This window comes from Gasterosteus aculeatus, chromosome 1 (assembly GCF_964276395.1).
Source record: "Gasterosteus aculeatus chromosome 1, fGasAcu3.hap1.1, whole genome shotgun sequence".
Taxonomy (NCBI): domain Eukaryota; kingdom Metazoa; phylum Chordata; class Actinopteri; order Perciformes; family Gasterosteidae; genus Gasterosteus; species Gasterosteus aculeatus.
In genome coordinates, this window is record NC_135688.1 from 24619295 (window position 1) to 24643486 (window position 24192).

The 24192-nt window shown below is 43.5% G+C and overlaps 1 protein-coding gene across 3 annotated transcripts in view; it reads right to left on the reverse strand.

Moving 5' to 3' along the window:
- LOC120819969 (interleukin-1 receptor accessory protein-like 1) overlaps window positions 1-24192 on the reverse strand; it is a 202769-nt gene that overhangs the window by 166963 nt on the left and 11614 nt on the right. For 2 of the 3 annotated variants that reach the window (XM_040177655.2, XM_040177654.2), the window contains exon 1: window positions 2796-3348. The exons of the other annotated variant lie outside the window; for it this stretch is intronic. The gene's annotated coding sequence lies outside the window, so the exon portion shown is untranslated. Of the gene's footprint in view, window positions 1-2795; window positions 3349-24192 lie in introns of those variants that run through there. 3 annotated transcript variants of the gene reach the window in all.

Here is a 24192-nt window from a genome sequence, read left to right on the forward strand (position 1 = left end):
AAAAGAACCTGCATTGTGCTAAAAAGAATTGTAAATAATGACCCGTTTTAGGGAGTACTTGAAAGCTTGCTGAGGTCCACCAGAGAGAAATGAACTGACTGGAATCCAATTCTTATCAAAAAGAAAATGGGGATCAGAGTGTATTTCAATGGTATGATTAGGGATCTAATCAACCACCCCTTGTTTAGTCAGTTAAATGGATACAAAAGAATAAAATACTACACTGGTGTGGTGACAGTGGAAATTATTCAAATGTTAGAAGCATGAGGGGAAAACACTTTTATTGTTTAGACAGTTGACGAGCCAACAAAGCCACTGCTTTGGAGAGAGGTTGCTTACTATAATCTGGCATTCCAGTGTTGTTTAGCTCAACCCATCAATGGAAAGTCGTACCTAGAAATACTAAAGCCTTAAAGAATTACATACATGTTGGTATTGGCCCTCTGCAGTCATGATTCTTGTTTTTTGGGGGGCGAGGTGACGTCCACAGACAGATACGTAATCTGCCTGTACCCGTCGATTCATGACATGATGGCTGCAACAAAAATAAATAGCTTTGAATCCGATCGATGCCCGACGATTACGATGGAAAATGGAACAAGGCTCGGGGACAAAAGGAATCTCATCTTCACGGGAATTGGATTTTCAAAAGATTTAACTGAGAGCCTCTGTCTGTTACGCATGTCGTCCACAGCTTCCACACCAGTCAATAAGTCTGGACGGACATGCCGAGCGAGAAGAGAGGGTGTTCACGCGCCCGTTGGTGTATTTGCACACGTGTCGGATCCCCTCTCGGTAATTCCATTTCCCATCAAGACATATTTTAAGCGCCATTGATGGAGGCGGCCCCGTCGACTTCCGCTCCGACGTTCCTCCTCACGAATCCTCATCAATTGCTCCGATCACTCCTCTCACGCAGCCAATATTGCAGAGCCAGACAACCCTTATTTCTCACTAAATGAATGAACACTTTCATTTGAAAGCCTCTGAATAGAGTGCACCTTGATTGCAAAGCCAGGGGCCAGTAGGCATTGGTGACAGCTCCTTGAAAATTAAAAGTATCAATCAAGAATGGAGTGGAAAACAACACGTGATGTCTTCAGACCCTTTGGTCTCGAGTGCATTTTGAAAACACTTGTCATAGTGTTGTTTAGTGTGCTTTGGGGTGTTTGCCTCTTGAAATACGAAATGATTAAACGAGACTTACTGTGGGGACAAACACAGAGTGAACCATTTACTGACTGTCATTTAAATTGTATGAGACATCCTGATGTTGAGAAACACCACAAAGAAGTAACTCATTGTGCCGCGTCTGTGTGCGGCTTTGATCTAGTGAAGCATTGAAATGTGATGTCAGAGTCTAAAGGCTTTTAAACTCCAATGAAGGATCCAAAATGATATCGGAAATTAACTCGCCAATGAAACAAGGACTTTTATGGGTGCATTTGCATGCCCTTTAAACATTAATCCATCAGAGAGCAGAGGAGGAATTCAATGCCGCTGGGTAAACTTTACCAGCCTAAAAAAGTGCCAATGCTGGATGACATAATCTCTCTCGAAATCAATTTCTGCTTGAGAGCACTCGACTCAGCTCAATATGTAGCTGCAGGGCATTCGTTAAGTGGCCACCGCCACTCACCTATAAATTCCTGTGCTGCTGGTTGCTCCTGTGGCAAAGCTTAACCATGGATGTTGGCGGTAAATAAAGGTGTTACATGAACAACACCACGAACCGAGAACATGGCACCCACAGCAGAACGAGTGGAGAAGAAATGAGAGCGGAAAGATTTAGGGCAGAGCGTGAGTGGGTTTTGGAGCAGTGGAAATGGTGATGGGGGGGGGGGGGGGGGGGGGGGGGGTTCTTGTTGGTATGAGACAGGCATGCGGCTGAATGTAAAGCTTGAGCTGCCTGTGGGCTTCGTCCCTAAAGGACGGTGTGGTCTCTGATAGAATAGAAGAAGACACGAGAATATAAGCATCTCTGCCGCAGTCGTTGATTGAATGGCGAAATTAAACTGTGAAGTGGGCGACGGGGGGAAATGAAGGGGGTTTTTTTTTGCTCCCTTCTTTAAACCAGCATCTGCTCGAACCTTACAGCGGTGACACTTCCTGATCCCCAAAACTGGCGATCCAGAGTGCAGATCTGACATCTGGAGTATCGCAGGCCGTCGTCCATCCGAGCAGGAGAGGAGAGCAACTGCTAACACTGAGGACAGAACTCCTCCAGCAAGAATGACTGTGGCAGATTTTCACGTCAGACACCCGCTGACACACGCACGCCACCCCGATATTCCCACATGCGCGCGCGCGCGCGCACACACACACACACACACACACACACACACACACACACACACACACACACACACACACGTTGCTGAGGCACCGGAGATGCACAAGATTTTTCTTTTTATAAAAGGAGCAGCTCGTGAACGCGGACACACTGTGGCCGCTGTGTCTGAACAGTTGGGTCTGATGAAAGATAAAAAGAAGACTTCAACAATCCACAACCGTCGGCACTTGCGTCGAGGAGACTGCGTCCGCGGCGGAGACCGAAAAGAGCGACGTGGATTCATGCGCAACTACGGGGAAGAAACGGTCACTCCAAATGCGCATGTAAGTGCCGCATATTAGGAGATCATGAGTCCGTGATGCAAATCTGTGTCGGTATGAGATGTCGGCGTCATCCTATGGAATCGCTGCCTTCAAACTATTTGCACACACATCCACAGCGGGCAGCACAAGCATCCGGCCAACTTTGGAAACGGCGTGATCGAAACATAGATGGAACTCACCCACGAGCAGTTTCCGAATGATAGCGTGTTCTCTGCTGTTAGATGTGATCGCCCCCCACCATCGTGGTGTACCAGGATCGGTTATGTTCTAGGGAGTAAAGCAGTAGCGCTTCAAAAAAAAAACCAAAAGGGTCCCTAATTCGAAATAGTCCACTTCTCCCCCCCAAAAAACGCACCGTCTATCCCAAAAATTACATATTGTCAGGGTTGGCTGGCGCAAAATCGGAGCAGAGAGACACCTGCAGCCGGTCACTTTGAAACAGCGGGACAGGAGAAAACGGAGAAAAGCATGACAGTGATGAGGGGAATGGTGGAGAAAAATCAATGAGGGTCTCTATCAGAGGAGCCAATTAGTCGGATTATCCTATTAGAATCAGCTGCTGCGCCGCCGGCAGCCGCGCAGTCTGGCAGGTGAGCAGCGCTTCAAGCTGGACGACACGAGCGCAAATTTACAAAGTGATGTGCAGAAAAAGACTCATCGGATTCCGTCTCTCTCTCTCTCTCTCTCTCTCTCTCTCTCTCTTCCCCCCCCCCCGCAGGATACATCAAGTCAGCAGAAATAGACCAAGACAGTGCAGGACACGAGGGGATATCCATCAAAATAAAAGCACACCATTTTGCCATCAAATCGTTGAGTTTCCATTCAGAGACAGATTATTACCCGTATTACCCGTGTATTTTCACCCAATCTATTATGACCCGAGCTACCGTTTTATTGGACATTTTTTTTCCTTTTTGGTCATTGGCAGCTCTCGATATTTATCCCGCCCCCACCCTCGGCAGCTCTTATTTTGAAAAACACAAGGGAGTCGATTTATTTCCCCAAAATATGTCTGACTTGACTGTTGTAACAACGAGAACGCTCCATCAGACCTGCGTGCCTCTGAAGTCCTCATCCTCTACTTTAGGAACGGACGGCCTAAACGGCCCAAACACCCACGTGAAAATCACCCCCACACATGCGCAAAATCCGATTAATAAAGAGGTGCAAAAAAATGAATATGGAGGATAAGAGTGCAAAATAGAGCGCACCGACGGGTAAGCAAGGCGATGCAGTGCAGCACAAGTTGAGGGAACGCGCAGTCTAAATACCTTATAGTTGCATGAAATAGGTCAGATGTGTGGCAATACAATCAATCAAGGATGACAGGCGTTACTCGGTTGTCTTTTTTGGAGATCACACAGCATAAGCCAAAACTACTAAAATCATCAAAAGGTTTTTCAGTCTAGGAAAAAATAAATAACAAGGCCTATTTGGCAAATCTATTATTACCGACGTCGGTTTGTCAGTTAACCCCATTTTGTCTTGCTTCGACATACCGATATTTCCAATGAACGTGACAGTATCAACCACACACTGAGATAAATGTTTCAACCTGCAGCGCTGAGGTTTTGCCAGCATCCGAGGGGTCCAAACTGACTAAAAGATGACGAGAAAGGTGTGATACAGATTGAGGACTAGCAGGCGAGCTACGACTTGCTTGACTTCGCCCCTCACTGTCAGGACTTTGGTCACAGTGTTCCTGTGAGGCGAATGTCGATGAGGGGAGGGCTTTGAGAAGGAGGGGAAAAACCCGCCCCCCTGGGACTGAAAACAGGAACTTGTGAGCCCTCTTTGTCGTACACAGACTCTGCCGTGAATACAGGGTCCCTAATGAGCAAAGCGGGGGACAAACACGGCCTTGATTCGCTCCCTCCTCTCTGGGCTTGTCGTCCGCAAACGGCCTCTACTCCATCAACCGGTCAGAGTGCGACTCTGAGGGCGGCTGTGGTGAGGGTTTGCTGGCTGTTTGCACAATTTTGTCTTGTGGTTTTGAGGACTTGCGAGACAGCCTGGAAGAGCCGCGGCGTGGATTTCTAATAGATCCACTGGCATGATGCAAAATCCAAAAATCCAGACAAATTTGAGATATCTCGTATGTGCCATGTTGTGAAAATCCAGTATCTCCTCCGTGGTACATATTGGGGATTTGTTCAGTTATGCTCCGCTGTGGGTTAATGGTTTTATGAATCACCCTCAAAATCCAATTTACAAACTCAAAAACACATCGTTGCTGAGGCTGTTTTCTAACCCTCTCAGAAGCTGACAATTTGGGCATATATTTCCACTTGGCAACCACGACATGAAGTTTCAGACTGTTCCAATTAAAAGTGACACATCTGCTGATGTACTGTGTGGAAAACATGTCATGTCTTCTGACAAATTGATTAACTACATGAAGGTGAAACTCATAGACTGTCGCAGAACTCTGAACGATCTATTCAACGCATTTGAAGTAAAGTTAGTATTGCCAGTGTGGAGAGGCAGCATTGTGGAACTAAATTTGTCGTAAAGTTGTTGTAAAATCAGCATCGCACCAACTTTTACTTGCAAAATCTTTGGAGAAAACCGTACGACAACATCCGCAACAACAACAAAGAGTGCAGAGAATCTCAGCCAAATTTGAAGCAGAATATGTTAAAGGGGAACATTTCTGCCAGTACTTACTTAATTTGTTATGGTGTGTGAGATGGTGTTCTCCCTGGAGTGATGGGAAGATGAGGAGATGAGAAGAAGGGTTCGCAATGCGTCTTGTTTGATGACTCATGTGTACACAGGCTGGGTCTTTGAGGTTATCCCCGACCATGTGTGAATTAACCGGAATAAAGTAGTATTGGTGCAACGGTGCACAGCATGCCCCAAACAATTATTGGAAATACTGCTGAAATATTGATGAGTAAGACTCCATGAACAAAAACACACCAGGAAAGACGCCTCGGCAGTGGACTGAGGATACACAAAGTGTTGAGACACTCAAAACTAACTATTAATTGTACAAGTAGAGTACAATGTACCGGGCAGTAAACATCTTAAGATTGGAGAAATAAATCATTCTGCGGATCGTTTACTGATTTTCACGAAAGCAGTGGTAGACTTACAATTTGGGATCTGATGGCTTTGATTTAGGAAAAAACCCGCTGCAGGCGGCAGCATATGTCCGTGCCCGGCTTCCTCAGCTGCGCGTTTCAACCTTATTTGGACCGGGAGTGATAACCAGACATCACTTTGTGAGAAGGACTGTTTTCGGAGAAGGCTGCACTTTTAATTGGGGTAATGAGGTCACTGGAGGAAGCCTCGAAGCCCTCCTCCAATTACTGCCTATCCAACGCAGAGCACCGACAGCATCGAGCGGAAAACAGCTCAGTTGTTATGGGGAATCAGAAAAAACATGACTATTAAACTAATAATGCCCTTTTCAACGTGTCGCTATAATCGAATAATGGAACAGGAGGAAGCAAAAATCCACCTCATACAGTGGATGAGTTAAACTGGTGCACGCACACTTTATTGTCAGATGTGTTAAATAAACAAACAGCGTTGCATGCAAAAAAAAAAAATAGGTAAATTATTTCTGACAATAAGATATTCATGGGGAACTTGTGCAGCATTTTATCTCTAAATGTTTTAAGAAATGATTATTGCCCAATCAAAGGGCTTTTAATTTGAGAATACAGAGTGATAATGTAAAAAATAGATTAGATCTATTGAATCCATGAGCGCAAATGGCCTCAGTCAACAGGGAGTTCTTGGGTGGGAGAGCAGTGTGGTTTCCTTGCACTCTGCTGCACACAGATCAGTCTGAAGTATTGTTGAGTCACCAAGTGGCGAGCATATTCTGTCCCGATGTCATGTCTCTTTCAGCATGCTAGGGAGAGCAACACATCGGGTGTTGCAAAGCCACAATAAACCCCCGCTGTGGCAAACAAAGGCACAACAGACAGTTTGTGCATGGTGGACATTGGTTTTTCTGATAGTCTGATAATCACCATGAAATGTCAGCTGTGGGAGTCTATTCATTTCATGCTGCATGGTACATTGGACCGGGGCGGGGGGGCATTTGTTGGTTTTGTCGAGGCTTTTGAGGAGCTCTCTCACTATCACAAACTAAATGATGGTTTGGTCTACAGCACAATCCCACCTGGATATTTTCTGTCTTAGAAAACAGCTTTCTCTCCAGCCTCAAGAAAAAGTCACTTAACTTTATCTACTATATCTACTTTCCTAAAATGAATAGCTGTCTGTCCTGGAAAAGGTATGTGCGGTTACAGCGCTCCTGGTCTACAAATGACACGTCAAACTACAAATTCTGCTCAAGGAGCCATCATTTACTCCGTGAAGGAGCCACGTATTGTCGGTGCCACCTGGTACACCCCTTTTCTTTTCTTTTACTTTAAGTCAAGTGGTGTTTGGTATCAATTAGGGCTGCCACTAAAGATTATATTAATAATAGATTATTCTGCCAATTATTCTTTTAATTAACTGATGAATTCGATTTAAAAAAGAAATCATTTCCAATCCTTTATTCAAAAAAATAACTGACAAAAGCTTAGTCACAGTGCAAAACATTGACAGCAATGTGTGCAAATAGGCTGTAATAAAAAGATTGACTAACACAAAAAACACACACACGTGCCAAATATATAGCTCTTTTTAAAGAGCACTAAAATATGTCTATTTTTTGTTTAAAAGGACCCGAGATGTCAGAACAATAAATCATTTATAAAAAAAAAACACCGGTACACTTTTCTCTGCAACGTATTGAGGGGCGTAATAATCACGCGTCACAACGAATCTATGATGAAATTAGTTGCCAACTCTTTCAATAATCAGATTTTATGGATTCGTTGTTGCAGCCCACGTACCAATGGGGATAAAGGCTGTGTCCAAAGTTTAGTTGTTGCCTTATAAAAATCCCCCCAAACTACATTAAAGTACAGTAGACATATTCAGATTGCCCTATCGTTGTATGCCCTCCAGGTATAAGGCAATACATGCTGATAGCAGGAGTCAACCATTTACAGACACACTGTGAAAACAAACTGGGACCATCGAGGGTTTTTCTGTTTCATCGAGGCCCCAAAAGAAGAAGACCCACTGAGCATTGTGTGACCCACCGCTGGGCCCCTAAACACTGCGCGTATCCCACCCACCTCCCCCCCGGTCTCTGCAAGGCACCATTAAAGGTCTGTGTGTGTGTGTGTGTGTGTGTGTGTGTGTGACAAAGCTGCCGTGCTTAGCAAGGCAATAACGAAGGCACTTTATTTGACTGCCATGGTTTAAAGCTCTCGACAGTTGTTACTTTGTGCAGAAAGGTACGAGCTTTACGGTACATTTATTTAGAGTAAAGACTGGAAGGAGGGCGATGGACCTGCTAACCTCAACAGTGAGACTTAACAGGGAGCAGTGTGCTAATGGACTAGACCTTTCTGTCCGCCACATTAGAAACATTTACACAATTGGCAGGAGTTGCATAACATAATACTACTTTTGTAGCCTGAGGTGGATAAACTAAGCATTTGGGTGGGCGGGAAGGCATAAAAGAAAATACAAACTCTGTATAGTCACTCCAACACAGAACATGTAGACTACTTTACAGGAGGCTGGATGCAAAGCTGCTATGATCCTTAATAAAAGCAAAGTGAAGTGGTTACATATCTGGGAAACTGGGGAAATCCATTTCTTTTATTGTTTTAAATGATGAGAAATGTCATGGTCCTGCTGATGTGTTTACTGGCTCTCTTTCAGGACTCACAATTACAGGAGTCATGTTGCAGTACATCTGTGGGTTCCATTCTGTGCCGTGTCCAACAAAGAAAGGCTCTTCATGCATCAAAACGCAACACCATTGCATATTAACAATAAACCAGATACAGCTCATTGATGTAGTATTGTGAAAATACGAAAGAATGCAATGTATTGTAAGCAAAAGCTTAGCTAAAGCCATTTTTTCCCATCTTACATGTCTTCTGTTTTATGGCCTCCAATCTGTTGCTTGTGCAAACAACACAGCCGACCTGCTCTGGCATTTGTGTGTTTCACTGAATGTTCATGCGCCGGCTCTGAGCTGTCCACAACGTTCTGCTCGTTCCCCTGAAATTATGCTTTGGGGGTATTATTTAAGTGATATGAATAATAAGTTATTCCCGGTGAGCTGTGTTTGGCTTTGTAGTGGTAACAAGGCCATCCAGCGCCTTGCGCTTTCATATATGAATTGCTCTTGGCCTTCACGTGGACAGACAGACAGACTTGGCTTAATTAATGGCAATAGACCCAGGTGGTCCACGGGTGCTTGATCATCATGTTTGAAATGTGCACCTCAAGATGAAACGAGAAGTATTCCTAAATGCTGAACAGCTAGTGGAGTACGTAATACAGATTCAAGGACATTTCGGGCTGCGTTCCCAGTAACAAACAAAAAAGCCCGACTGGTACAGGAGCAGAATAATGTGGGCATCCCATGTAACCAATGACAGCTGTTTCCTAAAACGCACAACGCCTCCCACGCGGCTGGCAGGGGAGCTTGATCTTACCGCATTGCTTGCTGCTCACAGGAATTGCAATGATTTCACCCAAGTGTGCTAACTGCAGGATTATCCAATTTAAGATATTACGCGGCACATCGATCACCTGCTAAGACAGTCAGAGGTGGAGGTTGGTGGTGCGGTATCCATAAAATTAGAGAATCCTGCTCCACTGTTTGCTTTCATAGCTAAAGTCCTTATCATACGGTAAACCTTGTGCATCCGATATGAGTAGTGGTAACTCAGTGACTCATTCGATAGATGGCTATCTGGATTTGGTATGAGTGGAGAGTAGGCAGCCTTCTTAGAGGGTCTGAAAATGGACTTGAGCTTAAGTCCCTGAATTAAGTTATCTGTTCGACTCTAATTGTCTTTGATTTTCTAATGACGTGTAAATTGATCCATGTCGCCACCAAAACTCGCTGGTCTACCAAAGAGACGAACGAGAGACAGAGGAGGTAGGGTGTGGAAATATCTTTGGAGTGATTCAAAATCTGGACGAAACCAGCAATGTGGCATCATGTATTGACACGTGACGCCTGCTTTTGGAGCTGCTATGTGGCAGCAATAAGCAACTGCATCTTTTGGCACTTACCCGGCTACTTCTGCACTTAGCCGGTGCGTTAGATAAGAGAAGAGAGCATTTGTTTAGCACTCAGTTACACAGATTTTCTGTACTCTGCAAAGAATAGACCCACAGCCTTTTCTCCATTAATTATAGCTCACGCAACATGGCACATGATGGAACATTATTCTGAAATTATTCTGCACGGTTGAGTACAAAACACTCTCTCCCCTGAACTGCATAGCTGTGTTTTTATTCTTTTTCTTGTCTCAATGGGGTTCAATTGGATTTCTAGCTCATTCATTTCTAATGAGAGCTTTTATGTTGGTTACAACATTTCAACTAAAACAGAATACATCTGCACTGAGAGAGTCTGGAAAAGTTACGCAACAACTGGTGAAAACACATCAGATTAAATTGTTGGGATTTGATGGAAAACAGTGAATCACAGGACTGACATAAATTGTTACATTCTAAATCTTGCTAAATCAGTGAGTCATAGGTATAAAATAAATATGCATATCTGATTTACAACCAGATGAGAAATGATTTAATTGAGATCAAGACTAAAAAAAAAAAGAAAAAAACCCCAAAAGAATTATTTTCAACACAACATCATTGTTTCAACCAGCTGCAAGCTGCAGCTACAAAGCTTTTTACCACAATTCCCAAGGCCATGATTACGGGTAAGACTGCCCCGAGGCGATTCAGAGTAAAGGGAAGATGAGTAATAGAGGCCTAGCATGTGGTCTGACTACAGGGCCAACTAATTGTTTCAAAAGACGTATCTGAAAGCACGATTTCTTTGTACGCACTTGGGTTAGCTACAGTTGCACATGAACCAACAGATGGACAGAGCGTGCGGCGCTCGCATCTATTCTCCACTTTGAGAACAACTGTGTCCGTCCCCTCACGGCGGCTCTTGGCAGAGAATGGCGATGGGCCTCCAATGGTATATGTAACACAGCTTTGGAGAGCCATCGCGCTAAAGGCCAGGTTTGTTTGAAGTTCGCTTTGCAATGCATCAGTGGCGATGACCTAGATTGCCTATCGCTCGTTCCTCCAAGAGTGCGGAGAGAGACAGCTTCGTCGTTTTTAGCCATTTTTTCCCCCATCTTCTAACTGTGTCAGCTCGCCTGTAAACATTTGGCACAGAGTCACATTCCAGCGTCTCCCCGCTTCCCCGCAGACATCTCTCCCTTTTCCCGGTGTCAACTCTTGACTCCCCAAGTGCTCGTCCCCCCAGGATGGAGGTGGAAGACTGAGCTTTTCCCGGAGATACAGTCCGCGATGATATAACACCAACAGATGATAAAAGTGAGGCATCTCCTCACTTTGAAAATCCTTTTGACAAAATAATTGGGACTGAAAAGAGAATAACTAGTATCAGTGTGTCTGCGTCTTGGAATTGTGAAAAGGGGAAAAAAAACATCCAAAAGAGCCATTTGGAGCAATGCTGGAGAGATTTGGGTCATCGTGTTCCTGTTTTTTTGACTACAACCAATTACCATCTCTAAACTTCCTTCAAGTGGGAGGGGGGGGCATGGGTGTTGACCCATGAAATGAAAAAAGGTAAAGCACAGGTGCACCCTGTGGTCAGCGACTCTGAGCCCGACTACGACCCGTCTGCAGAGTCCACTCGGGTGACAGCACAACAACCCATTCTGCCCAGCAGTTTTTTTCTAATAAACAAGCATATATGCTGAAAAATACTGGGTCGCCCTGTCCCTCAGGGAAGTTGCACCGTCCTTTGGTGGTTCCTACGGGACTGTGTGATCGGACACGATTCGACGGCAAGTACGGCACACTAGCCAGAGTTGCAGGTGCCTCGTTCCGAAATACCCACCCCGCGCCTCTGCCTAATCCCGTCAAACCAATTGCCACTCCTCCCGCTCACTGTGCGGTGATTTTCATTAGAAAACAACTGTGTCAGACCCCGGGACGCCATCGAGAAACAGAGACTCGGGAGTGGAGCAAATTAATGCTCTTCTATGGAAAATCAACCGCTCAGTTTGTAGCCCCCGCATGTGGGATTGGGTCTTGACTCCGGTGCTTGCTGTTTCTCTCTGCTCCTTAATATTGTCTGTGTGCAATAGCAGGTGCAAATAGCAAATCCAAAAGAAGATGGATTGAGTTTCCTCACCCAAAATGGAAAAGCACCAATTAGAAATTCTGCAAAGCAATAACGTTTTGACTGGATAAAACACTCAGAAGTTAAGGACTCAGAGGTTTGGGGCTTTTTCTGTTTTGTGCCGGAAAGAGTTTTCTCTGAAAAATGAGCCTTTTCGTTTCAATTAATTTTACAGACAAAGACTTTTAAAGTGTCCCTGAGAATAACACTCATACATAAGGGCTGTCATCTAAGTATACATTGATGTTGGTCCCTGTGATGTGTTATTATTCATAGCAGCTATACCCCCGATTGTGTCTAATTTAGAGCTAAAATATCTGTGCTAAACATCAGCGTGGAGAAATGAGCAACAAAGACTTGACTGTAAACATGTATATTTCTGTTGTGGACTTTTACAGCATTTTAACATCTTTGGGGACTGACACTTTGTCTGCAGTTTGTAAATCTAACCAGTGTTGAGCTACTTCCACCTTTGGTATAACGAGAGGAAAGGCTTCTTCTTCTTCTCTGCACATCTGTTGATACTCGATTAGGACTACAAAGCATATATAACAAAAACATTGATATGCTTTTAACAAATACCCAGCCCAATACAATATTTTATAGTAAAATGCATCATTTTATTACTGAAAATGAGCATTGGTATTGTCATAAAAGCCTGTGCAATCCTGACCTATAAAGCAAATTGTCAGACTGAGGGGAAGATGAAACAATGCAAAATTATTCCAAAAAGCATTTTTCTTTCACGATGAAAGAAAAATGCTTTTTGGAGTAATTTGGATTATAAGTGGTACAAAGGTGATGAATAAAATAAACAACTGTTGTCCTTTTACAACAAATGAGACTTACATCTGTGATGTTTTTAATGAATACAATGTTAATTCAGCCATGTGAACATTGTATCTCCCGCGGTTACGCAAGCCTGAGGACAATGGCCATGTCTGCAAAAACACTAAAGTTTGTTAAAAGTCTTGCAGAGTTGGTCATAATTATACTCCCACGCTTTGTAATATTGATGGAGGCGGCCGCTTGTTTTTGTCACTCGACTGTAATTATCGACTCAAAAAAGCCGATAACACGAGAAGCTCTGGGGCTGCGGTGATGTCAGGCCTTTTAGTTTAGATGCATATCTGATATGAATGCTCTCTCATACCAGATCAGGGAGAGGAAGGACACGTTTTATCTGTTCTTGATCAGGACACATATTCCGTTGAAAGACTCTGTGCTGCATGAACATCCACCGACTGTGGCACTTTATGCACTGACTAAGATGAAATATTTAAATGAATGTCTCTGCAGAGTTTTGCTCCTGACTTAACGAGCTACATCGCCACACAGCGGCTTTGCTCCTTTGCACAGATTCCACTCGGCGGTTCAAACGCAACAATACTCGAGACTTGGCTAAATGTTCCGCTTTGCAATTCTGCGGTGGAGAAGTTCCTCGTTATTTTTAGAACGGTTTCTCTGGTAACCGCTGATATGTTGACAGTCATGGGGTGCAGCTATCAGCAGAGAAGAGTGTACAGATGCATCAGACCCTCCGGCTTCCACTGCACCCTCTGATGTCATCTTTCCTTTGAACCACAACAGCACCAGGGGATCAGGAGGGTTGGAGCAAAGGCAGCGAAGGACCCTTAATTTGATTCTCGGCCCTTCCATCTTTACTATGTCAATTAGAATGAGAGGTAAAGGGAGTGGGCAAGCAAACAGGAACCAACAATGTCAACAACAACAAAAAAGCTGTAATCAGAAATGTCAAAAAAGGTTGTACTACTTTGGCACTGATACATTGTAAAATTATCTAGAGGGGTAGAATTGCCTAGAATACTGCCCTAGACTCTTTTCATTATCCCAAATATATTTCGGTGTAACTTTAATTCCCTAAAATAAATTGGTTATAATACCAATTGTCATGGACCTAATGGGCAGAATGGCATACATTTTCAAGGCGCATCAAAACTCCAGAGATTAAGTTATTTTTATGTCCCGATGACATTTTATTGGGACTGGTGACACTTTTATTTCCTGGAGCTCCTCTGTCATTAAGCCACTGCAGTTAACCGACAAAGTAACGACAATCTATATCCTATGTAAACAAAAGGAGTCAGCCATCATCGTGTAGTTGCACGGCTTTGTGTGATTTAACATTGTGCTCTGCTTAACTGTAGCCGATATATATATATAACGGCTGGAGACTTAAAACAAAGACACAGCACTGTGTCATTATGCTGATGATTAAAACAAACTGAAGTGCCGCAGATATAACACCTAGCCTTCAACAAGTGTGTCGAAGTGTTCCGCCAGCAGCTGTTTCTAACCTTTGAAAAACCTTTCAGTTGGCTCAACTGCAATCCTTCAAAAGACATCTTGCATCGCTAAAATTGGAATTGTAAAGGAGGCCCGTTCTTTTAAAGGACAGGGTAATGTGTTTGTGGATCCCGATTGTGTGCCGGTTGAGCGAAATGTAGCAGACAGTCAAAATGCTTCGAGCACTTCGTTTCCAAGGAGACTGGAAAACACAATACTTCGGGAGAAAAAACGCAGTGCATGTAATACAGTAATTGCAGCATCAAATATATATTTTTTCATACATATACACATATTTATTTATACATACATATACACACACAAAGTCTGCAGCAATTTGTTCAAAATCGTAAAGTCGTATACGCAAGGGCACCGCAGTTACTCGTGGAACAAGTAGAACAGACCTTATACACTTCTGTGGGTGACACATCTACTGTATTTTGTTAAGTGCAAAATACAGAAGACACAACACAGGCGGAGGCCCAAAGAATGAAAAGGAGCGAATAAGGATTGTGTGTTGACAGATCCGTAATGTGATAAGTAGAAAATAACCTCATCAAATTTCTGCAAGCAAGACACTTTTAAGCTATTAATACAGCTTGTAATGAGCTTTCTTTTTTCAAAATAAGATCTTAAATGTCATTAACTTCAGAGAAAATTGATCAAATAGAAATTATTCCCCATTCCGTGCAACCCTTTGCAGTTTTGGTGCATCGTACCAGAACCTTTCTGAAGAGCTTTCTGAAGCTTTTGTTATCGTTATTTTCATTTTGCTGACACAACTCCCAACTCAGCACTGGTACACAGATACGGCCTCAGATTAGCGGATCGCAAAGGTGCCTCACAAAGCGCCAGCAGCAATGCGGGTTCACAGGGGGGGCGGATTTCTAATAATTTAGTATTGGAAAGCTCTTCAAGCCTGTTTTAAGGGAACTAAATTACATTTTCAAGTCAAGCCAATAAACTTAATTCATCCCTGCAGTGACATATTCACGTCATGCATAACATACAGTAAAACTCAATCTAATACATAAACGCACAGGACTACAAGCAATAACATTTTTTCATAGGGAGCATGACTTCATTTTGAAGAGGAGCAATATTTTTAATCTTTGTTAATTCAATTCTGAGTATGTGTGTCATCTGCCGTCTGACGCACACACTCACACACATTTACCTCTCGACTGGTTAAGGTAATGCTGGAAGAGGCTTTTATGCAGAACATGAGGAGAATGAATTAAATCATGATAATCTCCAATTAAAGTGGAGAACTTTCTACTAGGAACCCCTAATTATAATTTGATCAATACTCATATTGAGGTAATTTACAGAATTTAATTTCCAGTCATCCAGTTGTCCTTTACAAGGCGTGCGTGGAGCTCAGCGGGTGACGCTCTTTTTCTGCTCATTTACTCAGCGAGCAGAAGGCGAACGTAAAGCTTTTGGGGACTCTAAAGGGAGGAAAGAGACAATGGCACCAGTCTGGAATGATGTAGTTGCCAGCGTCGTGGGTCTTTGAGCCACATGATATATAGGACAGTAGTTGAAGGGGGGATCTAGTTCCAAAAAGCCTTTCCTGGAATTGAGACTGAAAGAGGGCTGTTTGAAAATGATGAAAAGTGTTAGAAAACATGTGGACTTTTCTCCAAACCAAAATGGAAGACGCATGGTTCACACTCTGATTCGGTGCCTATTTGTTTCTGATTTTTTAGCGAGATCTGACAAATTTGAAATATTATTGTTAATGGTTGATAGCTCTACAGAGGGAGGGGCACTGCGTGTCATGTGCATAATGCTTATCAAAGCCAAGAACCAGTGAGGTGGTCTACAGCTATGTGATTCATTGGATTTATTGAAAAGATCCTGTGATCAGCGTAAATACTCCAGGCAACAAGGCTTACTAGCAAATGAGATATTCCAGGCGTTTTTATTGGGTTAGAAGTCAGTGTATGTGATCATTTCTGTAGTAGAAAGTAGTTTCAAAGAAAAAAGAGGTCAATTATATTTGTTTTTTACCTGTGTTCAAATACGGTGTGTGGGGTGGACCGCCTAGTTATTGTCCTCGGGGACTAACAAACTAAATCACAGCCATGAACTTCCTAAATACAAACAGTTTATTAAACTCCCACCAGAGAGGAGAAAACCAGACCACTGCTACACCACAATAAGCGGGGGCTATCAGCCGTCCCCCGTGCTACGCTGGGACACTGGCCACGTCACGGCCCATCTGATTCCCCCATGCAGGCAGAAATTAAATCTCTGCAAACCTGTGGTGAGGGAATTTAAGTAGAGGACCAGTGAGACGCTGGAGGATCTGCACAGACTTGTTTTCAGGACTGCTACCAGCAGTCTGGATGAGGTCGAAGTACTTTGGTAACTGTGGGAGCCAAATGTCTATTTTTCTGTACACTGGGTGGCGCTGTTCTCGGGTCCTGTGTGCACCTATATAATTGATTACGTAACGATTGGTATCAGGTGTTGGACCCGGAGAGCGAAAGGGTTTGGACCGCTGTCGCGGCACGAGAAAGTGGGTTGTGTTTGGAACAAACATTATACCGAGAAATAAAACACAAGATCAACCACATGCAGAACGTGTCGGTGGATTATTCCTGCAAGCAGGGGAACGCAGGGGTGACCAAGGCTGGAAGAAGGTACGCGTCAGACAGACCTATCCGGGGGCAATCCAGCACCACAGTAGCCCAGGTAAAAGGACCGGGCTCTTTTAACAGTAACAAATCCAAAATGGGAATTGTGAGGATTTCGTTAGGCTCTACCCGCTGTCCGTAGACATCAGGACACTTACTCGTGATCAAAACCGGATGCCCTCTGTTGTACACGAGGAGAGCGTACACAGAAACCGTTATCAGATTTTTTAAAAAGGTATGATTAAGTACCACAATATCAGGAGGGCACCTGGAGCCAATTCATAGTGACGAGCTACATAATTCCTCATACTAAAAAGGCGCATGGCTTGGCTGTAGACAGATAAAGAAACATTACAGCCGTGATTTTGCAGATTACCACTTTAATGTGGACTCCAGTGAAAATGCTGGAAGCCTGCTGTTTAAAACCACAGTCCTGATAGATCTCATTACAGACCTGTAAAGGCAGTTCAATGGGAACTTTGTCATATTCCAAATTCTGTGTATCAAAAATAAAACTCAGTTCAATTTGAATAACAGCTCCATGTTGTGTATGAACAGCTTATTAAAAGTGCATGTGAGAATCAGACTAACGTGGCAGGCAGAGGAAAACATCTCATCAATAATTCACTCCAAAGCGAAGCGGTCCTGCTGATAGCAAGGCAAGGAATTCTACATGAGAGTCTAAAGTGAAGTATCTGGGGGGAGGAGGGGGGACAAGTGGGTGGGAAATCACAGTGGATGAAAGAAGAGAAACCTGCGTGTGTGGGGTGTGGGGGGGGGGCGGTTGGAGGGGGGGCGTGTGGGATGAAATATATCTTTTACATGCTTTTATCAAAAGCAGCCCCAGGTATCTGACAGGTATAATATCTGGGATGTTGCTAAGAAATATTACCTCAACTGTTTACGCTGGTGCTCACACACAGTTGGCACACTATAAAAAGTGACAATCTTAAATAGTGTAACAACTATAATTTTATATACTATAACTATGTAATATGTGGAAACATTCTGGATGACAGATCATTACTTAGAATATAAACTATAATGAATGGCCAAAGGGTCCACATGCTAAACAAGTACATATGCATTCAGGAATATGATCCTTGCGAAATTGATTCATATAAGAGTTCCTTATCCGAAAGCTCTATTTGGTAGGATTTGGTAAAGCTTAGGTCACGGTGGTAGTTATTAACCGGCGCACAACAGGAAAGTCTTATTTGCACCAACGACCTTCAAACGGTGCACCTACCGTGTTCTCAGGAGAGCTCGCCTGTCTGCTTATGGCTATGCTGTCGCTAGGGATGCAAACGAGAACGAGAAGCAGATTACAGGAGTTTAGATGTTGGAACGCTGCCAGGCCATTTGTGGAACAAAATGGAGCGATGGGTGCAGCGTTTTCATAATGACTACAAAATGTCAGAGCATATTGTCCTTTGTAGAACAAAGTCTTTTGGTTTCATTCAGTCGTTTTCATTCACGAGTCACATTTCAATGCATTACGCGTTGGGATGCCATCAAAGAGCCAATTGCGTTTCATCCCCTTATGGAAAGATGAATGGAAAAGCTTAACCTCTCTAGTTTCTGACCTGATTCATTTCTCTGTCAGTCTTTGGTGACAGACTGAAAATGAAAACTGTGTATAAAATACAATATGTCCGGGGGCACCCATTTCAAGGTTGTTGTTGTTGTTTTTTACACCGTCACAGCAGCCTCCATCAAGGGCAGATTTACTTTTCATTCCCTCCATCCAGATATCTTTCAGACAATTATCTTTGTTTGAGGTGTCCGAGAGGCAAAGTGGCAACGCGTGACCCTCTCTCCTCTTCTTCAATGGAGGGCTGAGCTCCAGCACTGCTGCCAGTGTCAGATGCCAGCATTGAAAGAGCCAGAGGCAAATGGCACCCGTATACCGCAGAGCCTTCATTTTAAAACTGCTCCCGCCTGCAGCTTTCAGATGGGCACCGACTGCGTCAAACAACTTCCTCTGAGCCAGCTTTTACTTCCTTCCGGCTTTTTCTTTGCAGTTCTGAAGGTTTTCTAAACATTACTTCAAAATTTAAGGAAAATTCATTGTGTTAAGTTACACTCTAGATAGATATGACAGCTTCAAAACAATGTCCCAAAAAATGTCTCAGGGGGAATTTATGGGATCCTCATTTGAACATATTTCTTCTGGTGTAGCTGTCAGGCCAGGAACACTCTGCTAAAACTCACATTTTACAGCACATCAAACAAAGCCATTAGATGTCACAGATCTCAACACCGAGCCAGTCACACATGAGCCACTCGGTAAACACGCTGAACACACCCTCCAGCCATGTTTCATGCTCACCTCCAATCTCGAGATTTCAGATTTGTTATCTAAAGAAGCACCTGGGAACTGTGCCTTTGACAAACTGCATCAGCTGCATCAAAGGATATTTCATCGGTTTGCCACTGAACTGCTTGCCATTTAATTCAGGGGCAAAGATCATTAAAAGGAGATGCAGCTGCAGCAATGAAATGCCGTGATTTTTCCGATGCTTAGAACACACCTGCAGAAGATGAGACGGAAATGGTACTCAACCAGATTTCCCAGCATGTGAGGCTGAAGCTTGACAGGAGCCAATAGCAAACGTCGACGAGGTCACCGAAATGCCATCAGACTATGGCGTAATTTCATCAAATTGGTCCCAATGACAATTTTAACATACAAAATCTGTTGCAGCTTTAATACAATGTGAACAATCTTAGCTTTGTATGTTAGCATGCCAACACTTTTAAAATAAGCCACATCACAATGACTAGGATTCATCCTCTGAGGACGATGCATGTCCACTGCAATCCATCCCAAAGTTATTCTATCTGGAGAGTTACCTTAAAAATATAAAACCAAAATGAGCTGAGTCTTCAGGTCGTTCTAAATAAGTGTGGAGTTTCTTGCTTCCTGTCCTCATTTGAAGGAGCTTTCCTGCAGCAACGCTGCTGATGACAGCACACTGTATGAAGGTGGCTGTCCTATGACGTCTGTTGCCATTTCATATATATTCTTTTTTTAATATATATATATATATATTTATTTTTTTACCAAAGATATGTCAGCAAAATCAGCCGCTGAAGACTGCAATATGTCAAAGGAGATGTCACATTCTCTCCTCAATGCAGCTTCCCTTTTCCTTCAGCTCTCTTTATCTTGTCCTCCCACACTCCCCACCCTGTTCATCTACTAAGCAGAAAACATCAGTCTCTTTTCTCCTCCTCTCACTTTGATTTTTTTTCCCATCATATAGGACTGCAGCTGCAGGCGATGTATAGTGTCTTGGCACACTATCTGAGTAGGTAGGTACAGTGTTGCCTCTTCTTTGAACTCTTCGCAACGATGGCCAACCTAAGATGTGATCAATAATTTATCTGCCACGAGACATGCGGGTGCACACAAGTGTGAAGGGAGTGCTAGTGTGGGCATAAATGTGCGCGTGAGAGACAGAGTGAGTGTGCATGGGAGGCGCATTGAAAGCCATGCAGGTTGTGACTAATGAGAAGAAACCAAACCCAAAACCATTCTTGAGTGATAAATAGGTACAGAAAGTGGCATTCGGCCCAATGCGACGTCTGTAGCGTTACGGCCTTGGAAGACAAAAAACAACACTGCTCATCCAAAGCGTGAGGGAGGACGGGATGGTGTGTGTGAGTATGTGTGTTTAAATCCAAGAGTGCAGTCAAAAAGATCGAGATACATTTGGAATGAATCATCATATATCTTGACCGCTGCTGAATCATTACGTTTTGATCAAGTTACTGAACTTTATTTTATTACAATTCAAAGTACTCTTGTAACGCTAAAGAAGACATGATAATCAGAGGCTATTAGATGTATCCTGATTGTATTGTATTATTTATAAACTGAGACCCACCCACTGCATTTATTTGGTCGTGTTTGCACCACTTGATATCAGCGCGCTGACTCTAAACCAAAGGCGCTTTCGACGATGTTGTTCGACCCAAAATTGCTTCCAAGTCAATTCTCAAAAATGTCCTTTTTCCACTCACTTCATCCCTTTCTTTAATGCCCAATATGTCGTGTATTGAAGAGACAGTAACATGAAACCAGCTTTGATCGTGTGGGGGGGAACTTAAAAGCTGTTCTGGCCAAGATTACACAGAGAAATGTTATCACCCGGCATCTCGGTGTGAATTCCTCGAGGCCTGTGGATTCCCTTTTTTTTTCCTCCCTAAATGAAATTCTGTTCACAGAGATAATCTGATCTCTGCCCACAGGAGGTGGGGAATTGAAACTTTGTCAAATCTTTACTGTCTAACTAAAAGTGAGCTGCCGAGTCCAGCTCCAGCACATCCTTTGAACGTTCTCAGGGACTTTGGTAAAGGTCGACCAGTTATGTCGGTTAACAACTAAACGTTAGATTTTTTTACCGCTCTGCTACTCGGACATGACACCGCGTCGCGCAGACACCTTTGGGTATTCGGGCGAGAAGGGAAAGGTGTGACAAATTAAGACGCATTACTTGTAACTACAACATATATTGTTTAATGTAATTTGCACTTGCATAAATTTGGTTCCGATGCGTCGCGAGTGTCTTTTGTCTAGTTCCTCTAATCTCCGAGACGCAGACTTAATTACCGGTGCGAGTCCACGTGGAGCGCACGACACAGAGAGGTGGTGCGCCACTCGCGCTGGTAATTATTTTGTACTTCACCGAGCTTGTTGGCAGCACGCTGAAAACGTACGCGGCATCCGCCATGGCGGAGCGTCGGCAGTGGGCTGCTCTGGGCTGATTGCGCTATCTCAGTCTGCAAGGAGGATTAAGCGGAGCGATGGAACGCCAGCAGGTTTTAACATTATGGTCAAGTCTGTGCGTACATGTTGAACTCTAAGCAAGGCACCCAAATCAGCTCAAATCAGAGAATTTGGATCAAGATTGTAAATAAAATACTTTGCATCACAAGTCATGACAGTAAATTAGTTTACACTTTCGAGAAAGGAATTCCTTTTTTCAGACAAAGGCGTCTGTGAGCATGACAAGAAGCGCCGACCAATGCAAACATCTTCCAGCAAAACTTTATTAGAACATTTAAACCGCTAAAGCCAATTTCCCTCCGTTCTCTGCTAACTTATCAGTCGACTATCGTCCCTTCCACAACTCTTTATATGCAATAGAGTGTTCGAGCTGCCAAACACAGCTCGAGTTCACTCGCTGTATAATTGCTGTTGACTATGCTGAAGCCAACTCAACACTACATTTATTGAAGTCGAGTAAACCTTGTGTTCCAAGTTAAACATTTCATCAAACTCTCTTGTTCAGTCTGCACGTTAAGAAGCTTTCCTCAGGGGGAAAGGGTCTAACAACTCGATGGTCGTGCTGAGCTCTGCGTGTCGTCCAGGTGCCTTCGCTCTGCCCAAATCGTTCAGAGACGGGACCCCTCCGTGTCCGCAGCTGCTGTCCTCCAATCTCCATCCCATCATCCTTCCCTGCAGTTTATTCCTACTTGTGTCCTACTTTTCATGCTCTTTTCATTCGTCATAATTAATACTTTTGAGTGTTTTCGTTAAGTTGCAGCAAAATTGGAAATGTTCTTTTGGTGGGTTTGGAATTGCACAATGCAGAAACTATGAGGAATTATTAACTACCATATCCACAGAGTCCTTGAATTATTAGGTAATAATGCACCAGCGAAAATATGATGCTGGAAAAAAAATAATTTGTCAATTGAAACTAATTTGTTTTCCTTAATATTAAGGTTTAATAAACTGTACAGTCAGAATCAGACTCGGCTTTATTCAATTTGACTCTCTTGACGTGTTTGCTATCCGCGTTGATTAAACCTCTCAAAGTACCGTTTGTTTTTCCAGCTCTCCTGACAGTGAAGCTAACGACGGCATTCACAATAGAAAAAGTAAATTGGTTTCTTGCTCATCATTGTAGGCAGCTTAAAAGTTGTATGAACCTGCAGAATATTTCCCTCTCCGACTCTGTAAGTGCAGCTAATTGATTCAAAAGATCTGACTGATCACTCAGAGCATCAGTCTGTGGCTGTGCGATAATTACAAGACGTGCACATAACTGCAGGCAGCGATAATCAAGGACACGCAAACGCGGCACCGCCGCTTGAATTCGCCTTTATACGCTTTAGAACAACAGCTTTCATTATTCCCGTAGCCGGCGACCTTGAAGAGTCCAGAGAAGTTTTTTGCATCCGGTAGGCAGGCAGGTCCGTGTCATTGCTTAGAAAATGATGAAATCCAGAGACCTCATTCCCTGCACTGTGCTCTCGGACAATTTGCATTCTCACAGAGCGAATATTAAAGATAAGATGAATTGTGTACTTATTTGATTTCACATCCTGTAAGAATTCAACTATTTTGTCAGAAACTTGAAGGCAAATCTGCAGTCTACTCAATATCCCAGACCTTCTAGACGCGTGCCCAGTCAATCCATCTCGCCTCCACTCTTCATATTCCATCATCTCTCACTCTGGTTCCGGGCTTTTGGAACTAACCCTGGCGGCACATCAACACCAGTTTTGCAGTCAGCAATCTGTAACCCTCACCAATGATTTACTTGCTAGGCCCGTTAAATGCCGGGCTTTTAATCAATATTACCAGCTGCTGTTGGACTGCAACGCCATGTGGGAGGAGCCCCAGGCCAAGACCGAAATGACAAGAAACCTTCCTCATTAACTCAAGTTCATGTGTATAGTTCATCGTGTACCATCATAACAGGCATCACCCACAATAGCGACAGAAATGTCATATGGATCTAATAATATAACTTTCATAATAAACTTGTATCAATATGCAATACTGTTGATGAAAGAACTAATATATACTTAATGAATTTAACCTTTCCCAAAAGAAAGTATTGAATGACGTATGGAGTCTATTTTTTTTTGTCCAATGCAGCAGCTTTGTATCCGTACATAATGAGCCGTCAGAATATCACCTCCTTAAAAGTGACAACAACTTAACAGTCAGCGCTGTTAACTTTTGGCTAAGTCTCGCCATCCTTGAGAGCTTCTGCTCAGCACTTTCTCGCATTCCGTGTCGGCCGTTGAAATAATTGATTCCCAGGAGGCAGGGAAGCGGCGACCGTCCACCTTAACATTGAAAGCTGGAGAGCGACTTTATCCAAGTGGCGGCGCCACTGCTTTGAAATCAAAACACCCCAATGTGAGACTTTACCCGCTCGGCAAACGTAAGACGGATGTTCCTCCTGCTGGTCCGGCTGCTTTAAACGCCGGGTGTAATTTAACGATGCAGAGGAGACGGCCATTCCGGGATCTCCGCTCTCAGTCGCCTGTGTGAGGCTGAATCACTGCGCGGCGAGCCTCTGAGCTCAGTGTGTGCTCTGCGTGGGCGGCTTCCTACGTCGAGAAGAGATGAAATTTGGCAAAATTGAAAATTATAATACA